General features: G+C 32.8%; 1 long non-coding RNA gene and 1 other non-coding gene across 2 annotated transcripts; both read right to left on the bottom strand.

The window, feature by feature from the left end:
* Positions 1-473: 473 nt before the first annotated feature.
* LOC123711871 lies at positions 474-850 on the bottom strand. Its single transcript, XR_006754011.1, has 2 exons — positions 811-850; positions 474-702 (listed from the first exon to the last, which is right to left on the bottom strand). It is a non-coding gene; the product is annotated as an uncharacterized LOC123711871 (long non-coding RNA).
* Positions 851-22,334: 21,484 nt separating this feature from the next.
* Positions 22,335-22,408, bottom strand: Trnat-agu. Its single transcript has one exon. It is a non-coding gene; the product is annotated as a tRNA-Thr (tRNA).
* Positions 22,409-23,896: the final 1,488 nt, after the last annotated feature.

Here is a 23,896-nt window from a genome sequence, read left to right on the forward strand (position 1 = left end):
TTATTTATTTTAATTTACACGAGACTTCATTACTTACACTGCTAACTTTTACTACTACTATTATTATTTGTTTCTACTAAGTATTAGTATTATTAGATTCTTATTCTTTTTTTGTGACTGAGGCGCAAACTAGCTGTTGTGGTCTCTGGCAGAATGACCAGGGCTGTGGAACAAATCTGCTCCTCAGCAATACAATGCAATGTAATGAGCCAGGGCCAATTACAATCACAGCACACACGCACTACACAATTAAAACGTACATTTTTCTTTTAAATTTTTTTTATCTCTCATTTATTTTGATGAGTTCCCCTGTGTGTTTTTTTGTTAGTTATAAATGTTATGTCAATGTCTTTTCTTGATCCTGTTTATGTACACATCTTTGACTTTTGAGTCAAATAAACTTAAACCACCTTCTATTGGTGGTGCGCTAAAATCTATCACTGGAAAGATTAGATTTATAACATAAAGATTAATAAAAATAAAAAATAAAATCCTATATTCATGTACTATAATAAAGATTACATTGTTTATTTTATTATTATATTTAATATTAGTACGCGATCCCCGACGGAGTGAAGATCTCCTCCAAACACTTCCACTTGTCTCTCATCTTCGCTTCTATATTTTAATCTTTCCCCACTATCTCCTTTATTTCATCTTTCCAGGTTTCCGGCGGGCATCTCGTTTTTTATGTGTGATTTACTGTCATCAGACGAAAATTCAAATTTTAATTCAAAGAAGACGTAACTAATAACAATAAAAATATTATTACAAATTTATTCTCAAAGAAATAGAAAATGCCACAAATACCGTCATAATAGCTTTGTGATATCCTTTACAGCAAGTTAGACTTAGGCCTAACAAATTACGAAAGCAAAACAGTTGCGTGAAATTATACGTAATTGCCATTTCTAAGCTTAATTGGAACATGTTAGAGTATCATACGCCTGGCTGGTGTGGGAAATTGTTTCATTCGAATTAAATATCAGTTAATTAAATTGTAATTAAGGCTGTGAAAATGACTAAGGTCTGGTATTGCTTACCATGTTGTCAATGACTTAATTTCTAATAGGATGAGATTTTTAACAATAAAAACCTCCTTAATTTATGATGTATTAACGTTTTTTTTCACTATAATATAAGTGCGTATTATTTTACCTTGCCTCTTAACAGAGCTTAATGTAAGACAACTGTCATCAGACGAAAACAATTGAATTCAAAGAAGACTAATGACACTAAAAATATTATTATAAATTTATTCTTAAAGAAATAGCAAATGCCACAAAGATCGTCATAACAGCTTTGTGATATAATTAACAGCAACATATTATGTTTTAAATTTGATTAAAATGGTTTATTATATGTTATGTTGAAGTAGGTTACAATTTATATTACAACGAAATGTTGGTTATGAAAAGGCGTGGCGGAATTTCTGGCCAGTTCTTTTCGTCCGTTCTACGCTCTTAATTTGAAAACTAGCAGTAAATGTAAATTAAGAATCATTTCATAAATTTATCTTTGAGTTCATAAGTGTATGAGTTACCTATTTTTTTTTACTTTGTTTAGAAAGTATCGATATTCAACACGGAGGCGCATAGGATAATCGGAAACAGTTGTTTTTTTGATGCCTATAATTCGTAACAAATTATTTTTATCACAATGTAAACCAAGTTTTATGATATAAGTTAATTTCCGTTTGTTATAGACATTTAATGGCTAAACAATTTTTAATTGTATCAACAAATAAACACAAATATATATTGTTTACAAATTATTATCTTTTTTGCATTTCTATATTCTGTGTAACTATGATGTTTAAATAGGAAATAAAGAAATTCGATAATAAATATTAAACATTATTCTCAGATCTCAAAAATATAATATCGATAGGGTATCCCTAACATTTAAGTCAGTACGAAAACAATTCAAAATATACTTAACATTTATGACAAAGCGTAACGACCTTTACACTCATTAATGGTTTTAAAATAACTCTCATTTATTTCGAACCGGAATATGTAGAATTATCGTTTAATTGAAAGTTGAGTTATTATGTATTTAAAACATTACATACTCAAAGGTTCAAGAGCAGTGTTGGCCCTGTGGCTTCAGCGAGTGACTCTCATCACTGAGGTCAGGCTCGAACCCCGGCTGTACACCAATGGACTTTCTTTCCTTTCAGCATTTAATATTAGCGAATGAACTAACTAACGTTGAAGGAAAGCCGGTTACCTGACGAGGTTTTCCTTCACCGTTTAGACCTTGGCTTAGAACCAAAAACAGGACGGCGTGTGTTCACTGGAGGCTGATCACCTACTTGCCCATTAGATTGAAAAGATCATGATCATGAAACAGGTTCAGAAATCTGAGGCCCAGACCTACAACGGCGGTACCGCTGATTTATTTTATTTTATATCTTCAAATGCATATTTACGGTTTATGGTTACGACATTTATTTCTCAAGAACATTATATATAACATTCACTTACATGAGAAAATATCCTATACACTAATACATAACGCTTTTTAATTAATTATATATCGCAATAATAAAACATCAGGCAAGAAACAAAAGACAGCAAGAGCTAAAAAAAAATTTTTTTAAACAGTTACAGAACACATAAAAGAAAACAAGATAAAATAATACAAAGAAACAACATCAATATATATAAGGACAACAATAAAATATGGTTATATTAAAGATTGTAATAAACAAATCTCTTTAAACTACAAAAATCCATGAAATAAAGATTCTTTATCTTTTCCTGCTGGTTCCGCTATTTCCAGGCGTCACGTGCTTAATAAAAATTTGTTTAAATCGTAATTGAATAACGGATTTACGTAATTGCTTTTAACTTACCGTGGCTAATGTAATAATTAATGTCTACATTTATACGTAACAGAAGAACAATATACTTTGAATGCTAAGAGAAATGTTAGTATAAACATAAGTGCTGAATTAATAAATAAAATATATCTTAGTGGTATAATATTTGAGGTCCCGTGCAATAAGGAATTGCAGGCACGTTTCTGTGTGTTACAACGAATGTAATAAACATGTTTCTATGCCTGGCCAAACGAAAAGTTATCATCAACAAGAACTGAACTCTCAGAACCTCAATTCTTTGCATTCTGTAGTGCATGTACTCATACTCTGTGGATAAAGTTCTGAAGGTAACAAGAGCGTGAGGCATTGTTCTAAAAGCCATATCAATCTCTGTATTAAAATTAAATTGTAGTAGCGAAATATCTCTGTCATTACTATCGTTAGTCGCACAAACGCATATATTTTCCATTTTTAAGTCAAATCAGCTTGCTATCTATAATAGTATTCGTAATCGATTATATTAACAAAAAAAATCCCTGGAAATGCTAATATTAAGAGACTACGTTTTAGCATGATATTACGTATCATAGTTCACTCACTTAGTTCATATCAATTTTAATAACCTATATAAATGTAACGAGTGCGGAATTTTCAATCGCTATGTCGCAGTGGTCTGGCGCGCGCGTACGCAGTAGAATCGTACTTTTGCAACGATTCTTCATTGAGTGAAGTTTTGTAATTGCTTTGAAATGCGCCGTTTAAGTGACGCCCCTAGTATTTAGTTAATTAAGTCTTGGTTTGAAAAGTTCAAAGTGACTGGATGTTTACTGAATCATTTAATTCGCACGCGAAATAAACCTGTGCGATAGATTGAAACCAACGACCGCGTCGCTGCTGCGGTCGCGGAGCATCTACGACGATCAGTTAGATCAGCTGACTTTTTTATGGGTTTATCTCTCTCTCATTATCATATCCCTCTTACGAACTTTGAGCAGTTGAAGACTAAATTAACGACAGACATGAGAGCGCATTCACCGTGATGTAAGACATCTTGTCGGAGTAATATTTAGTATATATAATTCGCATTAATACATAATAATATTACAGATATAAAAAATCATTTTTTTTAATTTGGAAAGTTTCAAATCGGCGCCGAGACACCTTTTATTAGTAATGTTCTATATAGAACATAAATAAACTAACCCATATATCAGAGACTCCTCATTAAGTTTTTTGACATATCGAAAGGAATGTATGACTCAACTGAATTCACTGTTGAAAATATATAAAAACATTTTAATTTAATACTGATCACGCAATCCAATTATCTCGACGTGGACGTACCTTCGTTGGGTCAGTTAAATTTTAATGTATTATGAAAACTGACCATAATATATTATCAATCGATTCGACAAATCTATATATAACACAATAGAATGCATGGTTTATTGGCATTTATTGAAAATAAATATCTAAATAGCAATGGGCCACCCGCAATGCGATATCAGGCTATGATCATTGATGCCTATTTCTCTGATTTATAATTAATTATTTGAACCTCCTGTAGATTAGATACGATAATAAGAACAAACAAACTATGTAGGGTTGAGGTTATTATAACTTTCTGCCGAGGGACCAATGGCCTAAATAGGCAAATAATCCTATTTATCAGACCGTGAAAAACGACTTTTATATTACCTACGTATCAACATCTAATACAAATGTTTGTGTTATTATTAATATGTTTAGAGTTTTATTTATGGTATAGTAAATATATTTCGCATTTTAAGTCGTTTTAAATTAACACATGATTCGACTGGCTTTTTCGACCAAACGAATTTTACATAAAAATTTACTCTATGGTCTAACGAAGCTGTCGAAATTTAAAAAAAAGCAATGACCTAGTTATTACTAGTTAGAAATAGTCTGCAAGATTAAGACAGCTGTATGTTTTGTTACGTTAAAGTCAAATACGAATGCAATTAATAAGATTAAGATAAGAAAAGGTTTCCTAGTTACCACTAATAAGATAGTCTAGGAATCCTTCTCGGCAATTTTGACAACTTTAGAACGATCCTCCAAATAGTTCAAATATCTTTTCAAGGGTCATAATTGGCATCAAGTATTCGAAACTGATTGCGAGTGACTGATAATGGAAGTTTTAACCAATGTAGAAGTAGTTCTGCAATTACACTTTAAACTACAACACTATTTACGAGTTACCATTGGCCCTAAATAATTAGGAAATTAATAGTGTAGGAAACAATCCCCAAGGACTTGAAATCGAAACTCGGCAGTGTACCACTGGATTTCTGTGGTAATCATTGCTCGTAGCGGTGGTGGACGCAGTGTGTCGGAACAGTCTTACCTACTAGAAAAATTATTAATGTAATTAATAGATACAGAAATGTGAGCGGAAATTAAATTTTTTCATCTATTGTTACAAAATTTTAAGATAAAAAACACTTATCCTTGGTCTCTGAAATTACACTACACATACAATTACGTTCAATTAAACACCTCAGAAAATATTAAATAATACTATTAAATACATAGACAAGAACCACATTCCGCATAGAAAAAAATGCTAAAAGGTTACAGTACAGTTGCACTGGATTATTATTTTTGATATAAGCTGAAAGCTTGAGGTCTATAAAGTTTAATCTTCGCTGGAATTAGGTTGCCTAGATTACTGAATAGTGATTAGACAAGGGACTAGTTAAGAAACTTCGTCAAGTGAAAGTCACCCAAACTTGAAAAGAGCAAAGAGCTTAGTATGATTCTTATTAGAGCATTATTTGTGATTATTATACAAGAAACTTTGAACTTTGCATACACTAAAAGATGAAGTACTATCCGTTTGATGCAGCTCATTAAAAGCTGTAGTGCTTAGGCTACAATTGCGATGATGTTCCTGTATCGCACTAACGAAGTGTTTCCGACTACAGAGTATGTTTGGTATTTAATGAGTAGTTCAATGATCCTCTCTTTAAGTTCAAAGATCAAGTAACAAAAACAACTATCGAGCTTAAAGCAGTTTCAATAAAATACGGAATTTAAGTTGTTTAATAAAAAAATGCACAATTGAAAACTACAGCTAAATAAATATTTTTCATTTTAAGTACTTTGTGTACAAAATTAAATAAGTTTTGAAAGACGACAATATAATAAATTCGGTGCTACAACCATTTAAGTCTAGGCCTTTCTTTATCTGTTTTGCGTTCATTTGTTTTTTTCTTATAAGCAAGGTGGCTGGTGCCTGACATACGACATCGACTTTAGGATTCGACATGCCGGTTTTCTCACGATATTTTCCTTGACCGTACGAGCGATAATTATAAACGAGTCTTTGTTAAATAAAGCACGATCGTTATATAAATATGAATATATAATACCCTGTACTTAGTAGTAGAGTGACAAGAAGGAAGTTCTACGGACCCGACTTTGGTGCATAATTGCAAAGTTGTCTCAAGTTTCAGTGATATTTTACCCAAGCTACTTGTACAATAGTTAACTTCTTGTTAGTGGTTGTCGGCATAAATAGCGAACTTTGTTAATTTCGACATTCGACGCCATTTATTAGCTAAAACTTGCTCAACCTATGTCTGTATAAAGCGTTTAAAAATTTAAAAAATGATGTCAATTGTGAACTATTCGTAATAAAATATGTTTTAGTAATATGTAGATATTATTACTTTCCTTATATGAGACTTATATTCATAGATAAATCTCAAAAGTAGTCGGAAATATTTTTAGATATATGACAATTTTTATTCAGTTTTCTCATAAGCAATTATCATAAACTATTAAAAAATATTATGTGAATTGTTTAGGTTACATAATATATTATATTTTTAATAGGGGGGAAATTGGCAAGATTCTCATCTGGTGTTAGGCGATACCGCAAGTGCTCACAAGTGCGTTGCTCGCCAAGTATGAATTGGTACCCTCTTTCTTTGGAGGATCCTAAGTATTCTACTTAGGTCCGGAAAAACTTTAGTGGGCACCTGATGGCACATAGTTGGCAACAGACACAATAAATAAGCTTGTAAATTTCATCGCAAATATTTAGCATATAAAGTCGTAAAAATAATTTATATACATTATTCGTTTGTCTTGAAAACGTCTAGACAAATAATTGAAAGACAGCTATTATTATATAAGTATCTTTTGAATTCTGAATTTATTGCTAAATACATACATTTTGCAGGTTAAATAATTTTTTACTGAATTGATAATTGGGGAAGGAAAATAATACTAAAAATGCATGATCACCGTTTGCAGGAGTTTAATGTTATTGCATTGGAATCCGAAGAAAGTATACATTAAAATATCACATAACAAAAATATAATGGCTAGGCACTTTTTTTTCAGAAGTAGACAGACATTTGGCCACAATTCTACATGATGTTAAGTGATGGAGGAGTTCCTTTAGGAGGAACACCTGTCTAGGATTTTTCATTCCTGCAACGGCACTCTGCAACTTAGCGATACCTTTCTCAATAATAAGTTTTTGTTCCTGTTTCCTGATAGAACTATATATATCGAAATGCATACAAATACTATATATTTTTGTCCAACAGTGTGAGTCAAAGCAACGTAGTTCTAAATTCAAAATTTTGACCAAAAACCTAGACAATATACGGTTAAAACGATTCCTTATAAAACCATTTAAAAATCAAGCCATACCTCAAGAAACCCTCGGCCCGCGTAATGAAGACAACAGCTTAATTACTACCGCCGTTGTTCGCGGAACTGTCTACTTCAGACGGATTAATTCTATAATTGTACCTCCTTATTATTAAAGGCATCATGGATAGAAGCAATAGCAGTTAGTAGCAGAATGACATAATGTCACTTTTGAATCTATATTAGAGTGACAATTTTTTTTATAACATGTTAAGAAGTTAAAAAATATCGTTGTTACCTTTTGTTAAATAAAAACAATATTAGTTGTAAACATTATTTATTTTTTACATGTTAAATACAATATTATTAACATGTAAAAAATCTACAACAGTAACAACTGAATTGAAATAGAAAATTTATATTATTTTGTGTATTCGAAACATTAAAAACTAGAATTATATTACACTTGACCACTAACAGAATATGTCAGTTAGAATATTTAAATCGGGAATTATAATACAAGTTATATTTCATAAAATTACGGTGGTCGAAAGTCTTAAGCCTGGTTGCGTATAAGTTCAAATTCCGAACGCCTGTTGTAATGTCGTGAGATAGTAAACACAAGTCCCACTTAAGTGCCCCTAATAAACGACGTCCCGTTTTAGTGCAGCGTAGATAAACGTTTCTCCACACGTGTTACATTGTTACTGGTTTTGCTTTTAAGAAGATTTAGTCACTGCTGCTTGGTTAGTTCTTAATATAGAGTTAAAATGTTCCTAAAATCCTTAAATTACCATAACAGAAAGGATGTTCTTTTGAACTTCTTTAGTTATCTTAAACTTTCTAATAATATTATTGTTACTACAAAAATGTTTAAACAGGTGTAAAAAATGTGTGCGTGTACTAGTGTACACACGTAAGAAGTGAAACTTCTTTATGACCTTATTTTTCGAAAAATGATCTACTATATGCAACTTTACAGAAATTGGTTAAATAAAGGTAAATTAAATAAAGTTTAACAAAAGGCTTTTATTATCATAGACACGAATACAAATAATACAATTATTTCATTTTACCTTATTACTACTAAGATTATTACAGAATTTCATTAATTGTTATCGTTATTGTATATTTTTGTTATTAATGGCTTCGAATCAACCGTGGTAGGGACGAGAAAAAGATGGCGCGTAACCGAAAAATGTGACGGTAAACAGTTAAAAAGGTTTTAGATGAAGATCTTTGACTAAAAGCATACGAAAAAAAAGAGTGGACACTTACTTAATGCTCGTCTAAAAGCAATAAGGTTCATGAGATCGCGGGTGTTGTTAAAGCGGTACACGAAAAACCGACACCGTGATATCCTCTTTACGGACACAATGATAGAGTGTACGCTAGATGCTGGAAATAAAGTTCCAAGGGTGCAACTTGGACTTCATCATCAGTAATGTTCTGGTTGTGAGTGGCCTATTACGGGACAACTGAGGTTCATTTTTGTGTAGAGGGGGTCAACACCAGTGCGGTACACTTTTGCACTGGTTTTGACCCCCTTTTCACTAGAGATGGATCTGCCCAGCACACTATTTTCGGGACATCACTTCGTGTTCCAGCAGGATATATGTGTTATATTGCATACAAAGCCAAGACCAGTCAAGCCTGATTTGACTGGTCGACTTCGACTTAATTAGACATGATGATTGGCCTTTCACCAGTCCAGACCTTAATCCTTTGGACTATAAAATATGGCAGGTCGTAGAGAGGAAGGTCTGTGATAAACCAAAAAAAATTGGAGAATTTAAAGTTATCTTTAAAAAAAGCAGTCCTTGAAATCGACATGAATATGGTGTGCGCTGCGATAAACGACTGGTCGCGGCGCTTTACTGCCTATTTTAAAAATAAGGAAGGTCCTTTGGAATAATTTTATACTATTTCAATTCCTTAATTAATGTGCTATAAATTTATTTATCACTCATTAAAAACTCATCAGTACTTTTGTTTTTATCAATATTTCCATTTATGACAGAACTTTGGGATCGACTACGTAGATGATGAGCCGTCTGTGGCAACCTGAAACAATCATGAGTCAAAACTAAACAGGAGACCCATAAAAATTTCTTCATCCATTATACAGATCCTAGTTTGAAGTTAAAAAGCGAACTGAAAAAGGCGTGTAACGTTGATAATACAAAGTTTTCCAACAAGTTCCAACTTGACAAAGTAATCGTGTTTATTATCTAAAAAACTTATTGATATCACCCAACTTCTAAGTTTGTTTCAAACATTTCCTGTATTCTAATTTGGTGGTTAATTGTATAAAATTGTTATGTAACAGTCTTTTATTTATTTATTATAACAAATACTCATTTTAAAGCTATGTACATAGAATATCGAATCGTAGATTGTAGTTTGTTTTTACTATATGTCAATTGTCAAACCGCGGTAATGGGAACTAATATCGAATTATTCATACGAAAAAGTTTTTATTGTGTTAATAGAGATAAGGTGCTGTGACCGAATCGGCTTAGTTAATTTTTTTTAAAAAACCTGGATTTATATAGATAAAATAGTAAATGAGTTCATTCTCGAAACAGATTTATATAATCATTTTACTTTATCAATATTTAGTACGTTCCTGTTCATTTATCCTCAACTGAAAATCGTTGATCGCCCGAGTGTAATTGGAGACGCACTTCTTCTTATAAGTTTTTGTTGTTTCTTTATTGTTAATATTTCGTGCGCAGATTTGCTCCTACTTAATTTACCCAGTTGCCATTTGTTCATTTACTGCGATGTCAATTCGTCGGCGTTTTCACTGTATTATCCAGTTTAGTGGATCTTAAATTATATTTGAACTATATTGTGAGACAAACGTGAGTGTTTCCTGTAGTTTTTAGCTGTTCTCCCTTCTATGTGAGAAACGTCGACCTCCACCACGACCTGGAGCTCCCTACCATAGCCCAATGGATGAAGTTGGCGTCCACACGCCACATTGACAAGGCTAAACACCATCCAAATCCTCTGGTGCGTAATAGCATCAACTATTACCCCTTCCCGACAAAAAGGGCTCGTAGGAGGCCTCGACACACGCTAACGGATCCGGACGATCCAATTACTGTAGCAAACAATAAATTAAATGCCGCCCGCGCGGCCAATAATAAAAATAGAAATTCACAGATTAGGGTAAAAAACCGCCTTCACCGGGGAAGGCGAGGATCTTTACTTCGCACTTTGCTCACTCCAGTGAGCTTCCGTTCTGCCCTTCAGGCGATTGACCACCCCGCGACGGCCCAAGCCGAGGTTCGAGTCTCACAGGAGACGCCCTTGCGCTAGCCGCGGGATAAAATGCCATTCTGGCCGAGCTACGCTCGCCAAAACAGCCCGAGCTGAGCTGTAAAGGCCGTTAAGGCCAACAGCGAGATTCAAAAAAAAAATGCATTGATCTTTTCTCTCCATCTTTTTTTAAATGTAGATACGTATCTTCTAACAGAGACAACGATTCCGATTTCAATCAACAACGTTTTCAACTTTTCGTACCACGTAAATTCTAACATCAGCGCTATAACTATGAAACCATTAATATTTATATCACAACACTGTTATGTCATTATAACGTCATTTAGATTTGATATACACTATACAACAAAGGATTTTTTTAAGAACAAATACAGAATCTGCAATTAATGGAGATAACGACACTAATTTCAATTTTCAAAGTAAAGTTTCAAGTCTAGGTAACCTTGTCATATATTTGCCGCATCACGAGAATCATGTTAATACATGAACTGTCTCACATTGAGAAAACATAGAGGGTGCTCTTTCACATATGAACACCTTTTTTCAATCCACTTATAATTTTAAATTATAGAACTTTTCGAACGGGGTTATCTAAAGATATATTTTATTACCAAAAGCATGTTTCATCCTAGAATTCGTAGCAATTTTATCTTATCATATTTTTATAAGGAGGCCTTTTGTGATGAGGGGTGACGTGACTCGAAATAAATTATGTTTATAGACTTATCTGAGAGTTATTAAAGTAAATGGCCTGGTAAATGAATAATAGCTTGTTATATTTATTTCGGTCGTGTATAAAATATATTGAAACAAATTGTACGCTTTACATTCATTGGTACCAATTAAGAAATTAGGTATAGCGACATTTTTTATTATTCGAATAAAGGATCATTGATATGATTTAGCATCAATTAAGGCAGTTTTGCTGCGGATCACCACTCCAGCAACCAACCACCAACCAGCTGCCCACTGTTACTAATGTACTTGGAAATACTTTTCCGATCCAAATCGACATAGGAAAGAAATTATTTCATTAAAAGAAATAGTCAAGAAAAGGCCAGCAACGCACGGCCCAATGTGCGTGGCCATAAGCAACGGTACCAATTAACATCAGATGCCCGTTTGCCTCCTCTTACATAAAAAATAAAATATTTTACAGCAAGTCGTAGTGCCTTTTCTCTGCTAATTCAAAACAATTGCTTCGCCTGGAATAAAATTATAAAAAATCAATGACAACCTTTTTAGGACTCTGTTTCAGATTTCTGTATCCGTTTCATGATGCGAATGTAAAATTTGTTAATCTAATAGGCAAGTAGGTGAAGGCAAGACGGTTTCCTCACGATGTTTTCCTTCACCGTTCGAGCAAATGTTAAATACGCATACGATCGAACCTACGACCTCAGGGATGAGAGTCGCACGCTGAAGCCACTAGGCCAACAGTGTGTGCTGTTCAAAAGTTTGCAAAGTTGGCCTCAATTTAATTTATAAATTTTTGATAACAAGTTTTTATTGATAGCCAGATACTAATACGTGATACATTAGAATAAGTTTTGAGGTCTTTTCATGTTCTTAAAAAAAAGCTATTTGGAACTAATATCAAATAGTTTTTGAACAAACCAATGAAAACATAATTTTGCATAACGTACGTAAATAATTCAACTCACCTAGTGCCTTTTCCGTCTAGATAAATGTTACTAATTTACAAGTTTCCAATATTTATGAGAAATGAGACAGGAAAGGCGCGTCTAATATTTCCAGCGAGATTCAGAATGATAAACGGTCTGTTTGTGACGTCTACAGAGTTTCTATTGAAGTTATTTCTCATAAAAATAACTAGCTTGTTATGTTTCAAGTATTATTTACTATCCTAAAGCCTGTAGCTGTGGTCCTAAGAGACCGAACCCTCAGGTTATAATACATCGTCTGCATATTAATTTCTAAAACCTACTTTGTTGTATAATGGGATGCTATATCTTAATCCCTGAAGTCGTGCGATGAAGTCACGGCTGCATCAATTCCCCGTCATCTTCCCCTTTCAATATATTTCTTTCTAAGGTCCCAAGGTATCATAATAATGACACATTTTTCACTTGTATCTACACAAGTCTTTTATATGACTTGATCAATCGACTATGAATAATGCTAATAAAAAGAGTATGGAATTTTGTTCTAGTTATCTTTCAACGTAAAGGTGCACTTCTTAGAAAGGGTCTGTGTTAGTTTAGGTACGTTTATCTAGGCTTACTGATAATAATGAAGATGCTCACATTGATCTTATGTAATATTAAAGGTCATATTTTGGTAATCGGTCAAGAAGAGTCTTCTGAGTGAGTCTGTATTTGTAATTTATTCAACTTACCTTACAATAATGTACAGATACCGGCAAACTTCTTGAGCATTAAATAAGGTAGTGGAGGACAGTTTGCGCATCGTACACAGCGCATCAAACTTCAACTGATTTAGCAATCACGACATCGACACGTCACTCTCCCGCCGCCCAGTGATTCATAAATATCGCTCATGCGCAGGCAAGAACATTTGTTCAAGATGTTTTCCGGTATCTGTACTCATTGGCATGTCTTCTCCTTTCATTTTACCTGTAGAGTATAAGAAAGAGATACACACTATACTGAATTGTTAATTATCCCAAGCTTCCATTAATAATATTTAATTCTGTGATTGTTAAAGTTAATTTAAGTTACAGTTAGTATGGCCAACCATTTATTTTTTTTCTGTTTGCTAATATAAGTTTATGATATGATTCTATTTAAAAATAGCTTCACACACACACTTCACACAAACATAACACTTTGTTTGCAGTTTTATTAGTACATATATCGAATACATACTTTCACTATAAATTGATTTAATTCACTGCATTAGAAATCCCCCTGTGTGGGCAAGCACATAACATGTTGGTCGTAGTAAGAAAGTTATGAATTACCGTTCATTGTGCTACACACTTCTCTCGTCCATCTTTGTCCATAACCAGTTTCAATAGTGATAAGCCGTCATAGTTTAATCGGTAAACATATACATTGAGATGAATCAGTCAGCGAGTCTGTTAAATATACATAAAATTTAAAGCAATTAATGCACTTTATCACAACTATACACTTAGAACGCTAATTACAAGTAACAATACGAATGTATTAAGTTTACATTAAGTACCATTTGTGGCGAAACGAATATTAATTACAAAGGGGTATGGATAAGAGTCGAGGCTCTGTGTTAAGTATACGTAACTCCAGTATCTCAAATCTAACGTTTATAATTAGTTTCCCTAAGTTTCATCGCTTGAAGTATCCTCCAATACGATATGAGGCCATACAAATCATAGATATTATTATATATAAAACTTTTACCATTCAGATTTATGTTGGATGGTTGAAATCGCCTTGTAGGATGAAAAAGCGGAGGATGCCCACCAGAAACCTGTTAATATGGAATAAAAGAGATAGATAATCCTTTCCGTTTGGAAAGTTGTGGCGAGAATGCGAGACAAGTAGAAGAAATTGGAGGAGGCTTTCACTCCGTCGGAGGTCGAATACTATTAGTTAAAAAAAATTACTTAATGTAAATGTAGTACTCGAATAAAGGCTATTTTTATTTTATTTTATTATTCAGATTTATATGGGGTGTTGAGTAGACAGATGTATGCCTGTGCCCTGATTGTTCTATGTCAATAAATTCTGACTCATTTATTGATGATATGATATGACTTACTTATCAAAATGTAATCTGAAGTACGGTATTTGTTACGACGCTGAGATTTATTTTAAATGGATATAAGATTGTAATCGTATTTAACGCTTTAGTAAATTTAATCAATGTTTATAGCCAAGTATAACAAGTCTTTATATTCTTATATAATCAATCATGCTCTCGTAATTAAACCAACAAACAAAAATAGGCATGTGAGAATGACGCGGGATTTTACAAACTAGGTTGCTTCGGTTTAGTAGGCACAGATAGCTGGTCTTCTTTTTTTAAAATTAACAACAACGTATCTGTGGCTTTAATATTGATGAGCTATAAAGAAATCTAAGAGATGAGTGTGTTTTCATTTGTTTTTCTAACCTCAGTTATTTTAAAAGTTCACACGCGTAACATTGTCTATGTTCTTCTAAAATGGTAATTCTTAATTGAAATGCGCATAATGTTTGCTACGTTAAAAAACCACTCGAGTTGGACCAAATTGATAATCGTTGGACAGTGAGTTATATAACTGAGGGTACAAAAAGCCCTTGGATAGATTTGGCAAGACTAGGGCGCACGTGAACCGGACGTAGGCGAGCCAATCGTCAATCAATTATGATCAAGATTGTGTCTTAGTAATAGGTATTGCGACGGCTAGACAAGTCTGGAAGGATCAAACCAAATTGTAGCCTATACTTTTTATAAACAGAGAAAAATTTCAAAGCTAAATCTCATAAATAGAACACAATGTCTGTTGAAGTCGTTCAAACGGCTTCGAGGGTTGCAATTGGATGTATTGTCTGACGTATGGAAGCTTGTGTGGGGATCTGAGAGCCGATTGAAATGGTGAAATGAAAATTTTATATCTTTCAATATGAGGTTTATCAACTTTTAGAGGATTGAGCTAGTGGAGTATTTATCGTGGCATTTTATGTCCCTTTAAAATTAAAGGTATTTCAAACAATGATGGGTGATTCGTAAATAGAGAAATTTTAAATGTCATTAAAATTTAATAATAAAGAGTGTGTATAACTTTACGTAAACTGCAGCTACGGTTACTGCGATGACGTCATATCCTAAATCGCATCAGCGGTACAGTGTTTCCGAAAGCTATGGTATACAAGTTCGAGACCTCAGAGGTATTCGGGGCAGCCAGTCAATAGTTGTCAAATCCTACCTTTTAGGTTAAAGGCACAGAATACTATTCATCCTCCACAGACTAGAACAATTAAAATCTTGATATATATTGCCATCACAAAGTTTATAATCTAATTCTATTACTAACACACAAATAACAGTATTTTAAATATTGTAATCTTTAATTAATTTAAACTAAACAACAGAAACATTTTGTGTTTTATCATTATTCTACGGAAACGAATACGGCCTGCATTAATATACCTCCATACAATATCCTTTTTAATAGAAATTAAATAACGGGATGTCCGGCGTATCAGCCTAGAAGGTGTATCGCCATTTGGCTAAGCATTTAGTATACAGATTCCTTGAGTATTATAATTTAAGTTAAGTTCGTAAGTAAAAATAAAATAAAAAACAAAAGATAGTTCTTGTTTGTGACATAATAACTTAATATAGCCACTTGCATTTTCCATTCAAGTCTTATGAGTGTTCCCTTGGAAGTTTCCGAGTAAAGTTCATAAAAGTTTATTTCTCGAGACAGATTTTCATTTGTTTTTCATATTAATATTGATATATGTAACATTCGACTGTTCACTATAATAAATAATATATATAGACATGTATTAAGTAGTAAATGTGCAGTAGATAATGTTTATATCTAAATATGACAATAATAACATATATAATAAATAAATAGTTATATTTTATAATTTATAAATGTATTTTCAGTTGTTATGTACATACGTAGATAATGTCTTTGACTATAATACTTAATTTAATTAACAAGCCTTTTTCTTTAATTCACACAATTCATTGTTAACATAACCTTAAGAAGTAGCGCTATACCATTTGTATGTAGAAATAAAATTTACAAAACAATAAACTTATACGAATACGAATATGAAAAGAAAGCGTTCACAAGAAATGAGACCGTCAATAAAAACCTCCAATAAAGAGAGAGTTGTGGAAAGAGGAGGATGTAACAAAACCTTTGCACTATAAACCGTCTGAGAGGCGCTCGTGAGCTACACAGGTGCTTTTATTGCTTTTGAAAGTGCCTAAACTTGATTACTTTCCATAGATTCACTGGTTTAAATCTAACTTGCCTATGTCTGTTACCATGGTTATTATTTTACGAAATAAATATCGCAACCGTGCAATGAAACCGTTGCGATTCAATCATATTCGAATTTTAAATATTTACGATATAGTTTATTCCATGGAAAACGTGAGCAGCGCTCCGTTGGCGTATCAGGAACTATAAGACTAAACATCGTACGAAAAGCAAATTATAACAAATGCATGACAAAATATACCTTCCACCTGTTATATATTATTTGAATATAGAATCCTAATAATACTTGATAGTACTAAAGTGCTGAAAATGCTTTAAAGATAATATTGAAAAACGACCCTATATTTGGCAATTTTTAGTAAATTAAAATTTGTTTAGTAATAATTTTATGTAAAATTGGCAAATGTTTTTAACAAGAAATCTCAGTGAATCGTTAACTTCGACAGCGCTTCAAAAGTTCTAAGTGACTTAGTTTTATTATTTCCTAGTGTAGTATATTGTTCTCGCAGGACAACGTAAGGTAGCTATTACTTTATCAAACTTATGAAACATTCCAAGACTTTAGAACTTAAAAAATATTCTATATATATATTTGCACACTAATTTATACTTAACAATTTTATGTGACAATCTCTAATCCCCCAAAATAACCTACCCGAACCTCGAACCTACCGACGGAACCTTGATCCGCGCTTGGTTTTTCCGCCCTTAACCAATTAACGCCCGAGATAATGCCGACATTTTCCCGCGTTCTTGAGAAAATAAACCAATCGTGGGGTTTGCCAATAGAACTGTTATTTACAAAACCACAATAATGTACATAAATTTTATCTATTTTAAGTGCTCATAATTGTAAATTATGAATGCTTAAAATAGAAGAAGAAAGTAATAATACAAATCATCTATTTATGATTTATTGATTTATAACAAACTTGAATCTATGGTAAAAACAATCTTTTTCATTACTTTCATAGCTTTAATTGCGCTGTAAGTGTTTTATGCTTTCAATGTTTTTTTAAAATATGGTAAAGGAAAGGAAATAGAAACGAATTAATATTGAAAATCTCATAACCTTGCCATAACACACACTGGTATCGCATGTCATTCGTATGAAGTATGTTTAATATATGCAACCCGATGCAACCGCAATGCTTCAATATTCCCATTCCACAACGGTACATGGTAGAGGCGAAACGCAGATTTAAATAATATAAGGAATACTAAAATTTTTAGCCTTTTTAAATATTATACACACAGATATAATATCTAGTGCGCCACAGTTTGACATACTATAGGTGTATAGTGCAAACCTCTATTAACAGTGTAATAATTTTTTAATATTCCCTTTCCTTTGCTTTATATTACGGGGATAACACTGAACATGTTTAGAACTGGCCAGTTGCTAATAAAAACGTTTCATTTTAATTTAAATTTTAGAACTCTTTGGTAACCTAATGTAGTATATTGCATTCATTTGTCATTTGTTTTTGTGAATTGGCGCAAATCTAAAACTGTTCTTACACGTGAAAATTAAACTAACGTGTGAAAATTTTCGGTCAATGATTTATTATGACTTTCGTTGTGGGCTTACTCGACAACAAGGCTGCGATTAGCGTTTCCATCGAATGCGCCAATGTGTAGGAACGGAGATTACTTAAAAAAGCAATAAAAATATTGGCAACTTTCTACATAAAGCCGTCTTTTCTAAACAGTTTCAGTATTACCTAGGTATTACTTTTTCAATTTGGCTCTCGTTCCGTCACCGCATCAATTATAAGTATCTATGAACACTTATGAACTTCAAGATTTAAGAAAATAGAAGGTTTAAATTTCCTTAAGAATAAAATAAAATTCCCGTGACCCTACAACGTCATAAGGCTCCCACTTGCACCTTACTAGATACATCAGGTGAATTTTTAAAGTTCAGATGTTATTACTTCTGGTTGAAGCTGACAGCAGCCAGCTTTATGTTATGATTTCATAAATTTGTTTGAATTTATTTGTAAAATATATCTTAGCTTAGAGATTGAAAACTGCGCGCTATTGTGATTCCAGCCGTAGACTCCATATAGTCTGTCAACCATTCATATTCAAATGTTATCCTATTAAATAATTTTTGAACACTTATATTATCTTTTTGTAACACGTATGGACCTCTTTGATTTATTAATAGTGAATTATGAATATACAAACAATTAAAGAATAGTCTGAAAGATAATAAGGGAGGGTATTGATGTACGATGCTATTGCTGTTTTCCCGCCATTCTCATATTTGGGTCGACGCGATATTACGACACTTGCGCAATGTGCAAAAATGGACCCATAGCGAGCACAACATCCAGAGTTAAATAGATACGTAATGGAATATCGTATAGGAACTTAACTGAACTTTATGTCTATTAATTAGTATATATGTCGTCTTCTTATGAGTGATCTCCTTAATATTGTGTTGTCAACGTCTATCGTTCTGCTTATGTTTGTATACAATTATTATTCATCTATGAAACTGTTCCAGGATATATTAACTTTATATTCCATCTTCTTTTTATTTTTATTCAAGTAACGTGGCTGTTTGTTTCAGTTTAGTTAATAAATAAATAAACACTAACACTAAAATGCAATCGATGCGTTTAAGCTAAAATCATTGTTTAAACAAAAATAAACCCTTTCATATTATAGATATGAAATAAAATATTATCACGAACTAAAATTTTCAAGTTTGTGGTTTAGTTGTATTTATATATAAATTTCTAGAACTAATGATATATTTTAAACTTTTTAAGAGCATGCTAACATAAATAAAAAAAACAATTCATTAACTGATTGTGTATCTGTGTTAACAAAATAATTGCTCAAACCTTTACCTGATGAAATAAATTTAGTTGAAATGTTGCACTATCATAAATTAGCTGTCATTATTATTAACGCTAGAGTCATTTGCATATTAACTCATTTGCATAATTAAAACACACTTACCTTGGGAGACGTAATAATTCCTCTTCACTGTTGACATAATTTTGTTCCGCGTCGAATTAACTTAATAAAAATAAACGGGTGTTTTATTACCGTAAGAATATTTATGAAATAATTTAATTTAAAGCGCTGTATAGTACTTTATCAAAACCATTCATACATATTTAAATAAATAATGCGGTTACATTCCATCCATAGAATATATAAAATAACATACCACTGTCGGTGACGCGGAAATTTTAGTCTATGTAATAAATAGTATATTAATAAAATGTTTGTCTACTTCAGATTCAGTGAAAAAATATTATATTATATAATACGGTTGGTTAGATTAAAATAATAAACACAAGAAGCCATAGCAGGATTATATTAAAGGAGCCCAGCTCAGATTCTAATTACTGATTTTCAAGAAGCTCCACTCCACATATCTAGACGCTGACATATAAATCATCATCAGAACCTTAGAAGAAGGCCCATTTAGATGGAGACAGTTTCTCGCACCATTGGCAAATCTCGCAAATCGTACGCGACTATAGCCAGCAATAATCGCAATAGAATTATCGTGTTATAATGTTACATACATTTCCTAAGTCTGTTTACACATTGAAATTTTAGTACGAAGATTCTTACTTACGACAAACTCGACTAGTATAAACACGATCTCGTATGATATGTTTTTTATGTTCCTGCGAGTATCGTACAAATCGGTTTGAACCGTTTTGAGTGCGAGTGGGTTTCATTCGAGTTTAGTGATTACTAGGGTAATGATCTCAAAAATTATTGGAGTTTGAATATGTTAATAAATAATAATGTAGGTGATCAAATTACGGGGATTGGTTAACGTTGTCGTAAAGGAACAGTGATATGTTCTAATAAGAACAGTTAATTAACGTTGTCATTAAGAAGCGGTAATATGTTCTGAGAATAACACGTTTGAACGCTTCGACGGTTGCGCGCAGGAAAGGAGCAAACTTTTTTAATGGAATCTCGCTGTTGGCTTTAAGGGCCTTTACAGCTTAGCACGGGCTGTTTTGGAAAGCGTAGCTCGGCCTGAAATGGCGTATTGTCCCGTGGCTAGCGCAAGGGCGTCTCCTGTGAGAGTCGAACCTCGGCTTGGGCCGTCGCGGTCGGTCAAACGCCTGAAGGGCAGGACGGAGAAGGGCAGGACGGAAAGGAGCAAACCTTTGCCGCGTCGAGTTTTATAGAGCCACGTGCGAGAGAGCACTAATGTTCTCGCTCACGCGTATTGACAACGCTTACGCATGCTATCAGTAGTACTAAGTTTAGGGTAATTTTTTGTATACATAGTTATCGAAAATAAACCATTCCATCTTCACCTCTTCTCTACAAAACAAACATATTTTAAGGTGTGTTGTTTGTGATAGAATAAAACTCCCTAATTGTTTTGTTGCGTTTAATTGCGTTGTCAATATGCGTGAGCGAGAACATTAGTGCTCTCTCGCACGTGGCTCTATAAAACTCGACGCCCTTGGCAAGAACCAATTTGTTGCACAGATCCCCGTTATCCAGGACGTTGCGACTACTGAATGCTGTCTCCGACACTATCGATATTTTTATATGTTCGCAGAGTGAATTCACAGTAGCGATATTTTGTAAATTATGTGTTTAATATTATATATGTATTTTATTATATTTTAATTATTTAATATTTCTCGATGTATTTCTGTAATAAATAAATGTCAATGGCAGACAGCTCTTGTCACATGTAAAGAAAAAGTTTTAGTTTAGAATATTGGAAAGCCTGTTTAAATTTTATATTAAAAGATTGTATTTATATGTACTTCTCTTAAAGACACAGACAGTGAAACAAAATTGGAAACGTCCAACAAAACAAGCTTGTTCGGCACACATTGCAACAAAAAAATAAATACGGTTTAATGTGTCAAGCACTAATAGACAATTATAACAATAACGAAGGGAAAAATCGATTAACAAATTATAAAGACTAAAGAAAAGTCTATTCAAAGTTTGTGAGGAGCAACTTTGGTAACCATGGTAACTAAATACTCACCATAAATCAACTTATTTTATTTGTTATAAGTATAGTGTGCCAGGTGATTTAAAATTACCATAAATTATAGATGTCGCGCGTGAAATAAAAGAGGATGAGGAACGACACATTCTGTTTTAGATAAAGAGTTTAAGGTAAAAGTTTCGATCAGGTACATCTCATTCTAAAGAATTATGAAAAAGTAATGCTTTCTAAAAGAAAATTATCATATTCAGGTTGTAATGCGATTACGTGATCGCATAATATTATTCTACTGCAAATGAATGCAAGCTAATTGTACACTTGATAAGAATGCTAAAAGTTATTTTAATATTTCACAATATAGAACTGCATATAGTATTATCACTACGAGATTAACTAGGGCTAAGAGCAAAGACTAGAATTATCAATTATTTTAATGTCCAAACCTTTGAAAGCCCAAACATTCATTCCATTGTCCTTGTTATTTGACGTTTCGCATTCCGTATTTATTTATCATATGCTTATAATTTTCATCAGTGCTTTTATTTACATTGATCAATAATAATTATCTGGATCTTTTAGTGAACAAAATAATCCAACTAAAAATTCTACAAGTAAACAATGAGTTACGCTATAATTATTCCCACTAAAGGTTAGAAATGTATTATTTATCAGAAAAAATGTTTATAGAAAAAAAATAAAAAACTAGGCACCACCGAGATTCGAACTCGGGATCTCCTGTTTACTAGACAGGCGCTTTAACCAACTAAGCCATGGCGCCGATGAACACATATTTTGAATTTATGGATTGGTTGACTTGCTTTAACATAATTAGTTCACCTTGATTTGATTTGTAAAAAGCTGCATATCTGTCTTGCCGCGTCATAATCCCGCAAGGTCAGGGATGGCATAATACGGCAGTGAAGATTGACGTCTATAAACTTTATCGATATTTTAAACACAAATGCATGTTAATTATTGATAAATAATAACACATACCTATTTTAATTATGACAGGACGGCTTTTCGTCGAGGATTTTGTTATACGTTTTACGGTATGATAGAAATTCATTATTAAAAAGTAGTTTGTAAAGCAAACGATACAAATTGTGAACTATACTTTAACATTCGTTAAACAATTATTGCTAAAATTGTGAATCTTCATTGCCGTATCATAATATAATTTATAACTCAAAAATTCTCTCCCCTTTTACTCTTTAAACAGTGAGAGCAGTGTTGGCCTAGTGGCTTCAGCGTACGTCTCTCAGCCCTGAGGTCGTAGATTTGACCCCCGGCTGTGCCCCAATGGACTTTCTATGTGCGCATATAATCATCAAATTTTCATTATTCTTCATTGAATCATCATTATTATTCATTAAGAATAATTTTAAATTCATTTTCAGATATATAATACAAGTTGTACCTTGTAAATACAAGTTAATAAATAAAATGCATTTCTTTTAATCTCATGCTTCTGATAATTAGATGTTTGTGTTAATTAGTAGCCGAGCTCTCTGGTCTTAATAAATGAGAGAGATGTGACGTCATTGGGAAAGCTGTGACGTCATTTAAACCACGTCCCGCCAATAGTCTGCATTTAAATAATTAATTTGCCGAATCAACTTCCTACGGAAATTATATAATGTCTTTCGTTATAACTCTCTATAACGTATGAATATGTTAATTTTGTTTGGTTTAACACCTTAATTCACTCTTTATAACGCAACGGCCATTCTCTATTACGAAAAATATTATCATATTTAGAGATTAACAACAAACTTAAGTGTAATTGTTTTTATAATCAGCTTACATAACTAAGCTTTTGAGCTGGCGAATTTTCTAATAAAGACACCTGAGGTCATAAACAGCCGTCTCGCCTTTGTTATTGTTAATTGCATTAACACGTCTGCCATTAAATATTTTTTATTGTTTCATGGAGATGATTCCACCACATCCCAAGACATGCACAAAATACTCAAAAAACACGTCAGGAAAAGTTAACAGAATATATGTGTATAGAATAATTTACCTATTGATAGTAATAAAATTAGAAATTATTGTAATTGGTTAAATGTGTTTTTATTTTTCTCTTCTCTCCTAAACGAAAACTCTATATAACGAAAAAAGTGCTCGGTCCCTTGAAATTCGTTACAAAGAGATTACACTGTATTTTAAAATATATATTAGAACCGCCTTTTGTGTTATTCTCTTTGATGCTTATACTAATATACTAGCGGTCCTTGCTTTAAACGAGCAACCGTACGAGTGA

Source organism: Pieris brassicae, chromosome 7 (assembly GCF_905147105.1).
Source record: "Pieris brassicae chromosome 7, ilPieBrab1.1, whole genome shotgun sequence".
In the NCBI taxonomy this organism is placed as follows: Eukaryota; Metazoa; Arthropoda; class Insecta; order Lepidoptera; family Pieridae; genus Pieris; species Pieris brassicae.